General features: G+C 40.2%; 1 long non-coding RNA gene across 1 annotated transcript; it reads right to left on the reverse strand.

The window, feature by feature from the left end:
• Window positions 1–276: 276 nt before the first annotated feature.
• Window positions 277–14,960, reverse strand: LOC118767989. Its single transcript, XR_005003910.1, has 3 exons — window positions 14,876–14,960; window positions 13,747–13,751; window positions 277–286 (listed from the first exon to the last, which is right to left on the reverse strand). It is a non-coding gene; the product is annotated as an uncharacterized LOC118767989 (long non-coding RNA).
• Between the last annotated feature and the right edge of the window lie 1,357 nt (window positions 14,961–16,317).

Below are 16,317 nucleotides of genomic sequence, written 5' to 3' on the forward strand. Positions count from 1 at the left end.
TTGGGACCCCTTTGCACCAAAAACCGGTGATTGTCGTGTGCTGACGACGAGTAAATACCCAGAAACTTGGATCCGTGCATATCACGTCAGGTCGACGATGGGAAGAATGGCTTCCCTTTGCAAATAATGACAATGTTAGTTGTCGGAGCACTGCATCCTTCAAAACGTCCATGCTTCCTGAGATTCGCCAACACTATACTTGATTTTCTCCCCTCCATACACACACAAGCATGTATCTGACTCATACATTGTTCACTTTCCAGACATTTCTACATTACTGCATGTACTTTATATGCACTTTCTGACAAGTTGTGGTGCACCTGAGCACTGTATACAATAATTTCATTATATTATAAGGCACAGAAAGTTTGTCAATAGCCAGCTGGAGATGTTCTCCTGGGGCTACAAGCTACAGTAGCATCTACCCTTAGTGGTTAGCCACACTTAAGTGGCAAATATACTTCACAAACATATATATTTCATCATCATCATCATCATCATCATTGTTTAACGTCTGCTTTCCATGCTGGCATGGGTTGGATGGTTTGACTAGGACTGGCAAGCCAGAAGACTGTACCAACTCCAATCCGATCTGGCATGGTGTTTACAGCTGGATGCCCTTCCTAATGCCAACCACTCCAAGAGTGTAGTGGGTGCTTTTTATGTGCTACCAGAATGAGGGCCAGTCAGGTGGTACTGGCATCAACCACAACAATGATTTCACTTGACTCAACAGATCTCAAACACAGTTTATTGCCCAGTGATTGAAGGGTCCTCTTAAATGGGCCGGTTATGCTACACTGGCATAGGCCATGGTTATGGTCTCACTTAGCTTGCCGGGTCTTCTCAAGCACAGCATATCTCCAAAGGTCTCGGTCACTCATCATTGCCTCAGTGAGGCCCAACGTTCAATGGTTGTGCTTCACCACATCATCCCAGGTCTTATATATATATACACACGTAAGTGCAGAAGTGACTGTGTGGTAAGAAGCTTGCTTCCAACCACATAGTTCCGGATTCAGTCTCACTGAATGGCACCTTGAGCAAGTGTCATCTACTATAGCCTTGAGATGACCAAATCCTTGTGTGTGGGTTGTTGGGCAGAAACTGATAGAAACCTGTCATATATATATGTGTGCGTGTGTCTTTGTGTCTATGTTTGTTTCCACTATTGTAAACACACTGACAGTGGTTGGTTTGTTTACATCCCAGTAACTTAGCAGTTCAGCCCTAAGACACCAATAGACTAAAAATTCTTCAAGGCGGTGCCCCAGCATGGCCACAGTCTAATGACTAAAACAAATTAAAGGTAGGAAAAATATATATGAATGTGTTATGAGCGAATTTAAAAGACAAATTTCAAGATTGTTACTGATAACCAATCAATCAGGAAGGATGTGCCAATGCTGGAGCCTCTGTATGTTTGATTGATCTGCTAGAAATGGTAGAGTAATATCCCTGAAGTTATGCTTTAGTGTTAAGAGAAACAGGAAAGGATGTATGAACTGATGCTGTCCTAAACACTGTTATGTCTGGAAAGAAGATGGGATGGGCATGGATGGAAGAGCTTTTATCATAGGTCTGCGTGATCAGGATTGACCTGAGCTAAGCAACAACAGCAACAACAATGCTAATACCACCACCACCACCACCACGACGACACCTCTGACACCATCGCCACCCCTCCCCACCTCATCACCACCAACAGCAACGCCATCACCTCACCACAACCCCTACATCACAACCACCAGAACTGCTGCCACCACCACCATCATCACCACTCCTCTCCATCACTCCTCATCCCTCTCATCACCACCACTACCACCACCAACCGCAACAACAACTACAACATCACCCCAACCATCACCACACCTCCATGACACCTGACATCATCACCACCACCCCTACACCCCTACACCATGACCACCATAACTACTGCCACCACCACCACCATCATCCCCACTCCTTTCCATCACTCCTCATCCCTCTCACCACCACCACTACCACCACCAACCACAACAACTACTACAACATCACCCCAACCATCACCACCACCAACATCACCACTCCTCACCCCACCTCACCACCACCAACAGCAATGCCATCACCTCACCACAACCCCTACATCACAACCACCAGAACTGCTGCCACCACCACCACCATCATCATCACCACTCCTCCCCATCACTCCTCATCCCTCTCACCACCACCACTACCACCACCAACCGCAACAACAACTACAACATCACCCCAACCATCACCACCACCACCATCACCACTCCTCACCCCACCTCCCCACCACCATTATCGCCACTACTACCACCACCTCCATGACACCTGACATCATCACCACCACCAACCACCAACAGCAACACCATCACCTCCACTCCTGTCTTTTCCCCTTCTCTCTCTCCCTGTTACCCTTTCTCTTCCTTTCTCCCCGTCTCTGTTTCTCTCCTCTTTCTCTCCCTCTCTCTCTCTCTGTCTTCTTCCTTTATCTCTCTTTCTATCTATTTCTCTCTCTCTCTCTCTCTCTTCACAACAACCATCAGCCCCCACCACCACCAATACCCCTACCACAACTGCGGTCACCACAACCCCCCCCCACACACATCACTGCTGCCCCCCCCCCCCCCCGCAACATCACCACCACCACTGCCTCCACCTCCACCCCACCCAGTACTCAACAGAAAGTTCTTTGAAACCCACCAATTCCCAGTCCTTTCTGCTGACCTTCTCTAATCCAGATTCCTCAAGAGAGCTCTTTCCAAAATGTCACCCAGTCAGTGTTGTTGTCACCATTATCGCTGTTTTGGATTTCCACATTTCATCAAATCTGTCAAAATTCTTGGGAAAAACAAAAAAATTTAATTCTATTGTCAGATCTTTATGGGATGTAGTTGCAGAACTCTGGAAATGTCTGTCTGTCTGTCTGTCTCTCTCTCTCTTTCCCGATCTATCTATCTATATCTATCTATCTATCTAACCATCCATCCATCCATCTATCTATCTATCTATCTATCTATCTGTCTGTCTGTCTGTCTGTCTATCTATCTATCTATCTATCTATCTATCTATCTATCTATCTATCTACTTATCTATCTATCTATCCATCCATCCATCCATCCATCTATCTATCTATCTGTCTGTCTGTCTGTCTGTCTATCTATCTATCTATCTATCTATCTATCTATCTATCTATCTATCTATCTGCCTATCCATTTATCAGTCTACCCCTCGCTCTTACTCTCTTTCTCTTTATATATCTATATATCCATATAGGCGCAGGAGTGGCTGTGTGGTAAGTAGCTTGCTAACCAACCACATGGTTCCGGGTTCAGTCCCACTGCGTGGCATCTTGGGCAAGTGTCTTCTACTATAGCCCCGGGCCGACCAATGCCTTGTGAGTGGATTTGGTAGACGGAAACTGAAAGAAGCCTGTCGTATATATGTATATATATGTATATGTGTGTATGTGTGTGTGTTTGTCCCCCTAGCATTGCTTGACAACCGATGCTGGTGTGTTTACGTCCCCGTCACTTAGCGGTTCGGCAAAAGAGACCGATAGAATAAGTACTGGGCTTACAATGAATAAGTCCCGGGGTCGATTTGCTCGACTGAGGGTGGTGCTCCAGCATGGCCACAGTCAAATGACTGAAACAAGTAAAAGAGTAAAAGAGAGTAAAACTAACAGAAAGATGGAAAATAATGTTTATTTGCATTTACTTCCACATTATTTACACACCTCCTTCTTGACTTGCAACTGAGTTCCGTTTCAACTGACGGGTCGTAAGTCGACCTGTTCATATGTCGGATTTATATTTTTCAACACTATTTACATTCAAACCTAAGTGATACTTGAAAGCAACTGGATGAGAGACAGTGGCTGGCAGTGGATGCCTTAGTCTGAGGGAGGCCCGTGTTACTAGATGCTGTCATAGTTATCATATGTGCAGCTGCCCAAGTCTGAAAATCAATTTTTTACTTAATTATTTTTTTGTGGTTGTTAGTCGCATAGGTTGTTAGCCAAAAGATGGGGTATTTGAAAAGTTTTCTCCTACCTTTTCGTTAATTGCAAAGTCTTTGATCAGATCCTTATGATTAATCTTACAAAACACATCTACTTCTATATTTAACCTGTCTGGTTGCATAGGTGTTCTGATGGGATTTTTAATATACTTCAGCACACTCGTAATAAGCACCATTTGAATGTGGGTCGATGCTAGTGATGACTGACTGGCTCCCTGTGCTGCTGGCACATAAAAAGCACCATCCAAATGTAGTTGGTGCCAGTACTGTTTGGTCCCTGTGCTGGCGGCACGTAAAAAGCACCCACTACACTCTCAGAGTGGTTGGCGTTAGGAAGAGCATCCAGCTGTAGAAACTTTGCCTGATCAGATTGGAGCATGGTGCAGCTTCCTGGCTTGCCAGTCCTCAATCAAACCGTCCAACCCATGCCAGCATGGAAAGCAGATGTTAAATGATGATGATGATGATGATTCAACTGAGAAAATGAATGCTCAGCCGAGCTATTTGTGACAAATATACAAAATGTTACAAATATACAAGGGCGCAGGAGTGGCTGTGTGGTAAGTAGCTTGCTAACCAACCACATGGTTGCGGGTTCAGTCCCACTGCATGGCATCTTGGGCAAGTGTCTTCTGCTAGAGCCCCGGGCCGACCAATGCCTTGTGAGTGGATTTGGTAGACAGAAACTGAAAGAAGTCTGTCGTATATATATATATATATATATATATGTGTGTGTGTCTGTATTTGTCCCCCTAGCATTGCTTGACAACCGATGCTGGTGTGTTTATGTCCCCGTCACTTAGCGGTTCAGCAAAAGAGACCAATAGAATAAGTACTGGGCTTCCAAAGAATAAGTCCCGGGGTCGATTTGATTGACTAAAGGTGGTGCTCCAGCATGGCCGCAGTCAAATGACTGAAACAAATAAAATAGTAAAATAGTAATAGTAAGCAATGTCTACATTTAGAAAGTCACACCCCACAATGTTTATTTTAGCAAATTTAAAATGATTTTGTGCCATAAACCATTTGTCATTTCTCTGGTGCCTTCCTTCCCTTCATGCCCTAAGCATGTGTTTATTTTGCTTTTCTGTCCTCAACCATTGTCCTCTGACACTTACTGAAATTTCATCTATTATTAATCTATATTCCATCAGTTATTACCTACAACAGTCTATCATTTAACGGAATGCTTTATTAACTGTAAAATAGTCACCACATTGCATAAATATCATTTAATTGTTTAGTTATTCATAAAATTCATGACAGCTGAATATTGGCCATTGTTGTTGCTGCTGTTAATGCTCTTTTCCTGTATGAACGACTTACAAACCCTCAAATTTATGTCCAGTTTACAACAATAATATTCACAGATTATAGACAACGACCTGTAATTATAATCTCAAAATATAACACCCAGCAGATGATTGTAAAAGTTACCATTACATGGAAACAAGAATGTCTCCCAGTGACTGTAAACAAAGAATTGGTCGCAGAATGGAGTCGTGTGGCTTGTGGGATTAGTTTTTATTTAATGCTTCCCAAACTGAAACTCTATAACAATGCAGGAACAAAAGACATTCTATGGAAATAAAATTTAACTGAAATTAATTTATCCTGCTTCTTCGGTAATGTGAACCTGCCTGGGAGGCAGTGTCTTTGTGTTGCACAAGAAATGGGTTTTCTTGCAGACGCAATTTGTTGCTTTTATTAATGAAGCTGATTTGGCCAAAAAAATATTCTTTCCTCATGAAATTCTTAAGACTCTTTTGGGTACGCTGGGCCGTCTTTTACTACCACTTGTTGTTGTTGTTGTTGTTGTTGTTTCCATTAAATTATTGAGACAATGGCAGCAAGTTTATCGTTGTTTTAGACCAAGATTGTGGAATACCGACTTTGAGATTTTGCTGCTATTCCAGTTTTGTGTTTCTACCATTCCTCTGCATCATGACAACTGCACCGTTCTTTTTTTTATTGTCCAAAGATGATGTAGGAGTGGGTGGTGGGTGGCAATAACAGTAACAACAACAACAACAATAATAATAATAATGGAAAGAAGGCAGGAGAAGAAGAAGATTATGATGACGACGACGATGATGATGATGAAGGGAGAGAAGGAGAAGATGACAAATACGATGACAATGGAAGAGGAGGAGAAGATGAAGAAGAAGAAAATGATGATGATGATGACAACAATGATGAAGTCTAATATTCTGCCAATTATGGTGTTGGGCAGCTGAGAGGGTGGTTATGAAGATATGTCTATTGCCAGACAATTACTTGGCAATAATTACCAATTCCATCAAATGCTGGGACCAAAGTTGTTTATAGCGGCCTCAGAATATATTTTTAATCTGTCAGAAATTATGTCTAATCTGTCAGAAATTATGTCTAATGTCAAAATCTTCTGAACAAATGTCAGGAACACACACTTTGAGTGACTGTAAATTGGTTTATAAAACCCATCAGAAAAATGCTCACCATTTTGACTCCAATGTGCCTTATTGAAGAAGGAAATATAGTTATCTTTCAGGATGGTCATTTTTTTCCTACCAAATAAATGCATGTATTATATATTAATTCTTCACTTCAGCTTTATTATTGTTCGTATTTTTGTGTCTGTTTTCTGGAAATTTTTTGCCACATACCTGTGACCTCTTCAGCAACTCTCCATCCCATGTGTCTCAGCCTGTTTAGAACGTCGGATGGAAAGTTGATGATGAAAGATTTAAGACAAAGGACATAACAAGAACAATAACAAAATATATCCTGTGTGTGTTTATTTGGTAAAAAATTAAAAACAAAAAAATTACCATCATCCCAAACTATAGGCGCAGGAGTGGCTGTGTGGTAAGTAGCTTGCTGACCAGCCACATGGTTCTGGGTTCAGTCCCACTGCGTGGCATCTTGGGCAAGTGTCTTCTGCTATAGCCCCGGGCCGACCAATGCCTTGTGAGTGGATTTGGTAGACGGAAACTGAAAGAAGCCTGTCGTATATATGTATATATATATATATATGTGTGTGTGCGTGTTTGTGTGTCTGTGTTTGTCCCCCTAGCATTGCTTGACAACCGATGCTGGTGTGTTTACGTCCCCGTTACTTAGCGGTTCGGCAAAAGAGACCGATAGAATAAGTACTGGGCTTACAAAGCAATAAGTCCCTGGGTCGAGTTGCTCAACTAAAGGCGGTGCTCTAGTATGGCCGCAGTCAAATGACTGAAACAAATAAAAGAATAAAAAAGAATATAACAATATTTGTTTCAATACACGATTTCACATCAGGAATCTTGCAAAACAAACACAAAAATATTATTCTATCTGTTACAGAACATGTCTGGTAAGTTCACCATTTTTAATTATTATTCATCTACTCGTTTATTCTTCCACTTGTTTCAATCATTTAGACTGTAGCCATGCTGGAGCACGGCCTATAGTCAAACACATTGACCCCCAAGTCTTATTCTTTGTAAGCCAAGTACTTATTCTATTGGTCTCTTTTGCGAAACTGCTGGGTTATGGGGATGTAAATACCCCAACATTGGTTGTCAAGCAATGGTGACATACATACATACACACATAAATCCATGCATGCATGCACACACACACACATACATACACACATATATATATATATATATATATATATATATGCCAGCGAGCTGGCAGAAACGTTTGCACACCGGGTGAAATGCTTAGCGGTATTGCGTCTGTTGTTGCTTTCTGAGTTCAAATTCCGCCGAGGTCGACTTTGCCTTTCATCCTTTTGGGGTCGATAAATTAAGTACCAGTTACACACTGGGGTCGATGTAATAGACTTAATCCGTTTGTCTGTCCTTGTTTGTCCCCTCTATGTTAAGCCCCTTGTGGGCAATAAAGAAACACACATATATATATATATATATATACGATGGGCTTCTTTCAGTTTCCATCTACCAAATCCACTCACAAGGCTTTGGTTGGCCCGAGGCTGTGGTAGGAGACACTTGCCCAAGGTGCCATGCAGTGGGACTGAACTCAGAGCCATGTGGTTGGGAAGCAAACTTCTTCCTACACAGCCACTCTTGTGCCTATGGTGAGATACTATGGATATATTTCCTTGGAAAACTTTCGTCGCAGTGAATGTTCTTCATGGTGAATTGATGATGATGAACGTGGCCGATGCCAGCACCGCCTCGACTGGCTTCTGTGCCAGTGGCACATAAAAAGCACTATCCGAACGTGGCCGATGCCAGACCCCTCTGGCACCTGTGCAGGTGGCACGTAAAAAAGCACCCACTACACTCGCGGAGTGGTTGGCGTTAGGAAGGGCATCCAGCTGTAGAAACACTGCCAGATCAGACTGGAGCCTGGAGCAGCCCCTGGCTCCCCAGACCCCGGTCGAACCGTCCAACCCGTGCTAGCGCGGAAAACGGACGTTAAACGATGATGATGATGATGATGATGATGATGAACTTACCCGTAATCATAAAAGAACTCTTATCAATGTCTACTTTCCTTAAGAACATCTAAGAACTAAATACTTTGCCAAATTTCATGAGTGATGCTAGGATTTACTGTGCTGTTTGGAGTCTTGTTTTCTGCAGGATTCCATATCTAGCATCCACTTTCCATGCTGGCATGGGTTGGATGGTTTGACATCCTCACTTATCTGCTTCCCCTCTGGCTAAATACACCTGCCTCCTAGCTTCCCTTCTTGCAGTCTGATACACTTCCCTGCTACCACCATTCTTCCAGTCCTTCCAAGCCTGTTTCTTTTGTCTAAAGCCCTGTCGACAATATTGTTCCACCACCACGTTATTTTGGGTCTTGAGGGGACTTTGCACCAGCCACAGATCTGGTCAGTGGCTTTCAGCAGGTTGTCCCTTAGAAGCGCCCAGTTATCTTCTACCCCATGTGTAGCTATACCCCCTTCTATTTCGTCCTCAACTCCGTGAGGAGTTGGCTAGCAGGAAGCTGTCCAGACGCCAGTTGTTTGTTGTGGCATGGTTTCTACAGCTATTACAAAGGTATTATCAATGTTAGTATAAATTAATGGTCAAAAAACAAAAAAAGGTTGTATTAACAGGTTCATTGAAGTCTCTTGGAGGGGTGGAGGGCTTCATTCCATTTTTTCATTATATTCAATTCATCTTTCCCATTCATTTTGTTTTGTTGTCCCCACCTTGTGCTGTCCCCTCTATGTAAGGCCTTCATGGCCAATATCAGAAAGTAAAGAAGCTTGCATCTCAACCATATGGTTCTCGGTTCAGTCCCACTGCGTGGCACCACGGGCACGTGTCTTCTACTATAGCCTTGGGTTGAATAGTAGATGGAACCTGAAAGAAGCTCATCATATATATATATATATATATATCATCATCATCATCATCATCATCATCATCATTTAACGTCCGCTTTCCATGCTAGCATGGTTGGACGGGTCAACTGGGGTCTGGGGAGCCCGAAAGCTGCACCAGTCCAGTCAGATCTGGCAGTGTTTCTACAGCTGGATGCCCTTCCTAACGCCAACCACTCCGAGAGTGTAGTGGGTGATTTATGTGCCACCGACACAGGTGCCAGACGAGGCTGACAAACGGCCACGCTCGGATGGTGTTTTTTATGTGCCACCGACACAGGTGCCAGACGAGGCTGGATAATATATATATATATATATATATATATATATTATATATATATATATATATATTTATATATATATGTTGTGTGTGTGTCTGTGTTTGTTCCCCACCATCACTCAATTGATGTTGGTGTGTTTATGTCCATGTAGCAGTTTGGCAAAAGGTACCTACAGAATAAGTACTAGGTTTGCAAAGAATAAATTGTGGGGGGTCGATTTGTTTGATTAAAACCCTTTAAGGCGGTGCTCCAGCATGGCCACAGTCAAATGACTGAAACAAGTAAAAGAATAAAAAGAATAAAATGGATGTATATGCACATTTTAGGAATTATTAATCTTTCATCAGCACCACATCCAACCCATTAACTATCCAAGAACAGATTGCTTAAATATCCACTATTGGATTGAGCAATTCACATATCAAATACATTCCTGGCAGCTGAAATACTGTGTCCTTGCTAGCAAGTAATAACAAGGGTTGTTAATAACCATAGATGCTAGTCTGTCACGAGTTCAGTCCTGTATGGTGTGTCCTGTCCAGCTTGACATTGAATCTCTGTAACTGCTACTGCTCTCTCATTTCATCCTGGGAATGTTAAGAAACAACGATACTGATTCATTAGATTTCAAAACTACTGGACGTCTCTGATATCAAAGAGATTGTATACTAACTAATCTGATTTGTGAAGGGAGGATAACAGCAGCTACTCCTAAAGGCAAATTATTCTTCCTTTTAAAGGGAATCAAATCTGGTTATCTTAGAAAAACAATAAGTAGACAATAAGTCTAAGAAAAACAATAAGTAGATGATGAATGAAATATATAGTCTCCTTGAAATTTTCTTCTGGTCTTTTCCATTGTATCCTGCTTTATTAAATAATCCTATGGAATAATTATATAAACAAAAGCGTTTAACAATTACTTTAGAAAGACAAATTGAGGAAATTTGTTATCAAAACAGTTGAAGAAGGTTTTCTTCAGCATTAAAACCTCAATAGTGATTGTTTAACAAACACTAGTAATCCCTTCCAGAACAAGCAGCCATTGTCAGTTGTCTTTAAAAGGATTAGTTCTTCCCAGTAATCTCATAGAAGAATGCCCTGGGTGGCTGTTATTGTTGTTGTTGTGTCTTCTTATTTGTGTTTAGGACTACTTGTATATTGTATCAAGCGAGACTCAGCACTTAGGTTCAAATCTGAGTGAAGATAGTGCTTTTATTTCCTCAACTCTTTCTACCCATGAAGGATTTATACTCAGACTCTCTCTCTCTCTCTCACTTTTTCTCTCTCTATCTCTCCATATATATATATATATATATAAAATCAAAATAAGCAACAAGAATGACTCCGGTAATTTGGTACGATTGTTTCATACTACATCATTTTATTAAATGTTGTAAGTATTACAACAGATTTAAAGATGCTGAGTACTCATCAGCCAATTATAGAGGTTTTCCATCAATACAAAAATTTTCAAATCAAGTGGCAACATTATAGAGAAGGTAGATATATAGACAAAGATGTGGATTTGAATTTTAAGACCATTTGAGGTAGTGGAGTCCCTCCTTCCTTAATGGAAAACCTCTATAATTGGCTGATGAGTACTCAGCATCTTAAATCTATTGTAATACTTACAACATTTAATAAAATGATGTAGTATGAAACGATCGTACCAAATTACCGGAGTCATTCTTGTTGCTTATTTTGATTTTATATATATATGGATATATGTATGGATAACACCATACAAAATTCTGGTGCATCTAAATTAAGTACCATATTCATTTGAATCTAAATTTTTGCTGAACTTATATATATATATATATATATATATTATATATATATAACTGGCACTGCGTCGCTTACGACGATGAGGTTTCTAGTTGATCTGATCAACAGAACAGGTTGCTCGTGAGATCAACTTGTAAGTGACTGAGCACCCTGCAGACACATGTACCCTTTACATATTTCTCTGGGAGATTCAGCATGACACAAAATGTGAAGGCACGTGGCTTAGTGGTTAAGGTGTTTGGCTCATGATCATAGGGTTGTGAGTTCGATTCCCGGCGGTGCATTATGTCCTTGAGCAAGGCACTTTATTTCCCATTGTTCCCGTCTACTCAGCTGGCAAAAATGAGTTGTACCTGTAATTCATATATATATATATATATATATATATATGCACGGAGGCGCAATGGCCCAGTGGTTAGAGCAGCGGACTCGCGGTCGTAGGATCGCGGTTTCGATTCCCAGACCGGGCGTTGTGAGTGTTTATTGAGCGAAAACACCTAAAGCTCCACAAGGCTCCGGCAGGGGATGGTGGTGATCCCTGCTGTACTCTTTCGCCACAACTTTCTCTCACTCTTACTTCCTGTTTCTGTTGTACCTGTATTTCAAAGGGCCGGCCTTGTCACTCTCTGTGTCACGCTGAATATCCCCGAGAACTACGTTAAGGGTACACGTGTCTGTGGAGTGCTCAGCCACTTACACGTTAATTTCACGAGCAGGCTGTTCCGTTGATCGGATCAACCGGAACCCTCGTCGTCGTAACCGACGGAGTGCTTCCATTCCATTCATATATATGCACACACACACACACACACACATATAAAGATAAATATAGAGATATTCTATTGACATTTAATAATTTATTTATATTACAATATTACATTAAATACTATGAATATAATATATGATATAACCTAATATTACATAAATGATTATTAAAACAATAAAAGGCCAACAAATTGTTTCGACTTATATACTCTTTTACACTTGTTTCAGTCATTTGACTGTGGCCATGCTGGAGCACTGCCTTTAGTCGAGCAAATCGAACCCGGGACTTATTCTTTGTAAGCCCAGTACTTATTCTATCGGTCTCTTTTGCCGAACCGTTAAGTTACGGGAACGTAAACACACCAGCATCGGTTGTCAAGCGATGTTGGGGGGACAAACACAGACACACAAACATATACACACACAAACATATATATATATATATATACATATATACGACAGGCTTCTTTCAGTTTCCGTTTACCAAATCCACTCACAAAGCATTAGCAGAAGACACTTGCTCAAGGTGCCACGCAGTGGGACTGAACCCGGAACCATGTGGTTGGTAAGCAAACTACTTACCACACAGCCACTCCTGCGCCTATATATATTTTTTCTGATATACATAATCACAGTTGGAGAATATTATATATATTATATTATATATATATATATACAGTTAATTTGAGGAAGTTATATCCTCATTAGGGATTATATAATCCAAGGTATTCCACTGGTTTAATCCGTATCATATAATGTTAGAGTCATTGGTATATGTTAGGGATTATTGAAAATAAGAAGAAAATGGAGAAGAAATGGATCATCATCATCATCATCATCGGTTCACCTCTGCTTTCCATGCTGGCATGGGTTGGACGATTTGACTGAGGACTGGTGAACCATTTGGCTGCACCAGGTTCCAATCTGATCTGGCAGAGTTTCTACAGCTGGATGCCCTTCCTAATGCTAACCACTCCGAGAGTGTAGTGGGTGATTTTATGTGCTACTGGCATGAGGGCCAGTCAGGCGGTACTGGCAATTGCCACACTCAAATGGTGTTTTTTACGTGCCACCTGCACAGGACCAGTCCAGCAGCACTGGCGTAATTAATAATTTATTTGTATGTTACAAAAGAAAACTGATTACCTAAGTTCCATTCGCTCTATAGTAACCCCAAAGAAGTCCTACCATCATTATCATCATTGTTCGACCGTGGTCGAGACAATGGAATTTACCATGCTACGCCAGACTTCACTGTCCATCATGGCATTACGGAGGTCCTGTTGCTGTATGCCTGTATCCCTGGAGATTACATCAGGGTAGGAGAGTGTGCGCCCTCTGGTATTGCAAGTAGATGGCTTCCAGAGGAGAAGAGTAGAAATTACTTCTTTTTCAGCTCTACAACAATGTCCAGCAAACTGGACTCTCCTACCTTTCACAAGAGATGACACAGGTGGTAGTTTCCCATATATATGCATTTTGGTTGGATGGCGCTTCCACGAGAGATTTTGAACTCTCATAAGGAGGCGAGTGTAGGTTCCATCCAACCGCCTCTCAAGCTTCTTTGATAACGTCCAGGTTTCTGAGCCATATAGTAGAATTGGTTCAACTGTGGCTTTGAATATTTCAAGTTTGAAGTCTCTACTTACATTTGATGACCAGATCTTATGCATGTCCTACCACCATGTAGTTAGAATATGGTACCTTCCTTAGCATTTAACGAAATGCTTGGAAATTCTGATCAACTGGGGGATAGGACTGAAACATATATGTAGATTACTTTTTTTTTTTTTGAGCTTTTCCACCTGTAATCAGTTTATTTGTGCTGTAATGCTTTTTAAAAGAATCTTTCATCTTTTTGTAAGATACAAATAAATTATTAATCACATCCATTTCTTCTCCCTTTTCTTCTTGTTTTTCCCCAATTGTTATATATATATTATGGTGCCCCAGCATGGCCGCAGCCTTCAGGCTGAAACATATAAAAGAATATATTATATATGTGGCCTGGTGGTTAGGGAGTTGCACTAATGATTGCTAGATCATGGGTTCAATTCTTAGACTGGATGATGCATTGTGTTCTTGAGCAAAACATTTCATATCATGTTGCTTCAATAGCTGGGATATCCCAGAAACAGCTGTCATGGACTATTTTTTGCTATTGCTTATCATTTGTTGTGAAGCTAAACTCAGATTAAATTAAATGTCCTAGTCATATCTTGCCTAATTGTTTGCCTTTCCCCCTCTCTATTTTCACCTACACCTACTGACTCAAAGGGAAGCCACTTCTAGCCATTTTCAGCAAGGCAATCACATAACCACAACTTCAACTGCTGTTCAAACTGGAATTTTGGTGGCACACCTTTTGGAGGACTCAGAATGCATACCTATTAGGCTGAGTTATCTTGAGGAAAACTCCTCATATCCTTTATATACAGCTATAACTGTTTCAAAGCATTCTTGCACCTGTAGTTCATAGGTGAGAAATTATGCAGTCATAACCTTACATCCCAGGTATAAAATGCATTCCCTCAGGTGATTGTTTAAAGAAATCCCTCGTGACATACTCTCACCATTTCACCACTTTAGTCTTTCATCATTTACATAAATTCTACGGATAGTATGGAAGTCTGGATGTATATCCAGTAGCAAAAGCATTTCTATGGTATAATGACACCAGCTAGCCAATAACTGTGGATGAGCTTTGCAAGGCTTTCCACGAGGTTTTTACCTGAATCTCACTTAACTATATATGTATATATTTCTGTATATGTCTGTTTCTGTCTGTGCGTCTGTCAATTACTCTTCTACCACTAATGCTCTTATAACATATGTTAAAGGTTATAACCGAATATAACCACACAATTGTACACAAGTAAGAAAATGGTTCAGGAAATTTGAAACAACACTTAAGATTTGTTTCATCGAACTTTCTAGAAACATTATGTCACCAAATTAACTATGCTATGACAAAGATGTGTTCATGTTCAATCCTCACTCAGGCCTTTGCAACCGTTATATGGCTTTTCTTTATTCTATTTTCTTTTATTTTTTTAATTTCATTTTATTCTCGTTTTATCATACTAGTGTTTGCTTTTCTTCATTACCCGTTCCAAACATCTCTTCAAAATTATTTTATGTAAAATAGCCTAAAATGGAACTATTTGGTGATGTATAAGTTGTGTTAAAATCAAACTTTTATATACCACATGTGTGTGTGTGTGAGGGTATGTGTGTGTGTATATCTCACATAGAAGTGTGAACATAAGTTGGTAAATAGAAGATACACACACAAACACACATATATATGTGTGTGTGATATATATATATATATATATATATACACACACAGAAACATGTATCTGTGTGTGTGTGTACATATATTCATATATATATATAATATATATATATATATAATATATATATATATATATGAATATATGTACACACACACAGATACATGTTTCTGTGTGTGTATATACGTATATATATTCATAAAAGTATGTTATATATATATATGTATATGTATATATATATGTATGTATGTATGTAAATGTATATCAACAAATATAAGCATACCTTATATACATATATGTATGTAAATATATGTATATGTATACGTACACACACACATTCATATATATATGTGTGCATACACACACAAACACACACTGGTATATACATACTGGTATATACATACATTGGAGGAATTACAAGAGCAAGTTCCAGAAAGTGGCTTGCACTTGTCATAATCACTTTAAAAAGCCGAGTAATCGTCTAAAATGAGTTGTTGTTAAGATGAGGCATGGCCTCGGTTGTCTTCTCTCTTTTTCTGGTATTACTTTACATCAAACCATTGTTAGCTGCTCTCACGCAACCTAAATAAGCGCAAAATTATAGAGTCTTTCTTCTCTGTGGCTTTTAATCTACTCAGATGTTGAAAGGAAATGGCACAGTGATGGGTGGGGTGGAAATAATTTGCATAAATTTATAACGATCATTTGGATTTCTTCCACTCCTTGCTGTTGTTGTTGTTGTTGCTGTTGATTTTCCTCTTCATCTTGTTCATCTTCTTTATTTCTCTTTTCCTTGGTCATCATCCTCATCGTCATCATCATC

The sequence above is a fragment of the Octopus sinensis genome, linkage group LG26 (genome assembly GCF_006345805.1).
Source record: "Octopus sinensis linkage group LG26, ASM634580v1, whole genome shotgun sequence".
Lineage (NCBI taxonomy): Eukaryota > Metazoa > Mollusca > Cephalopoda > Octopoda > Octopodidae > Octopus > Octopus sinensis.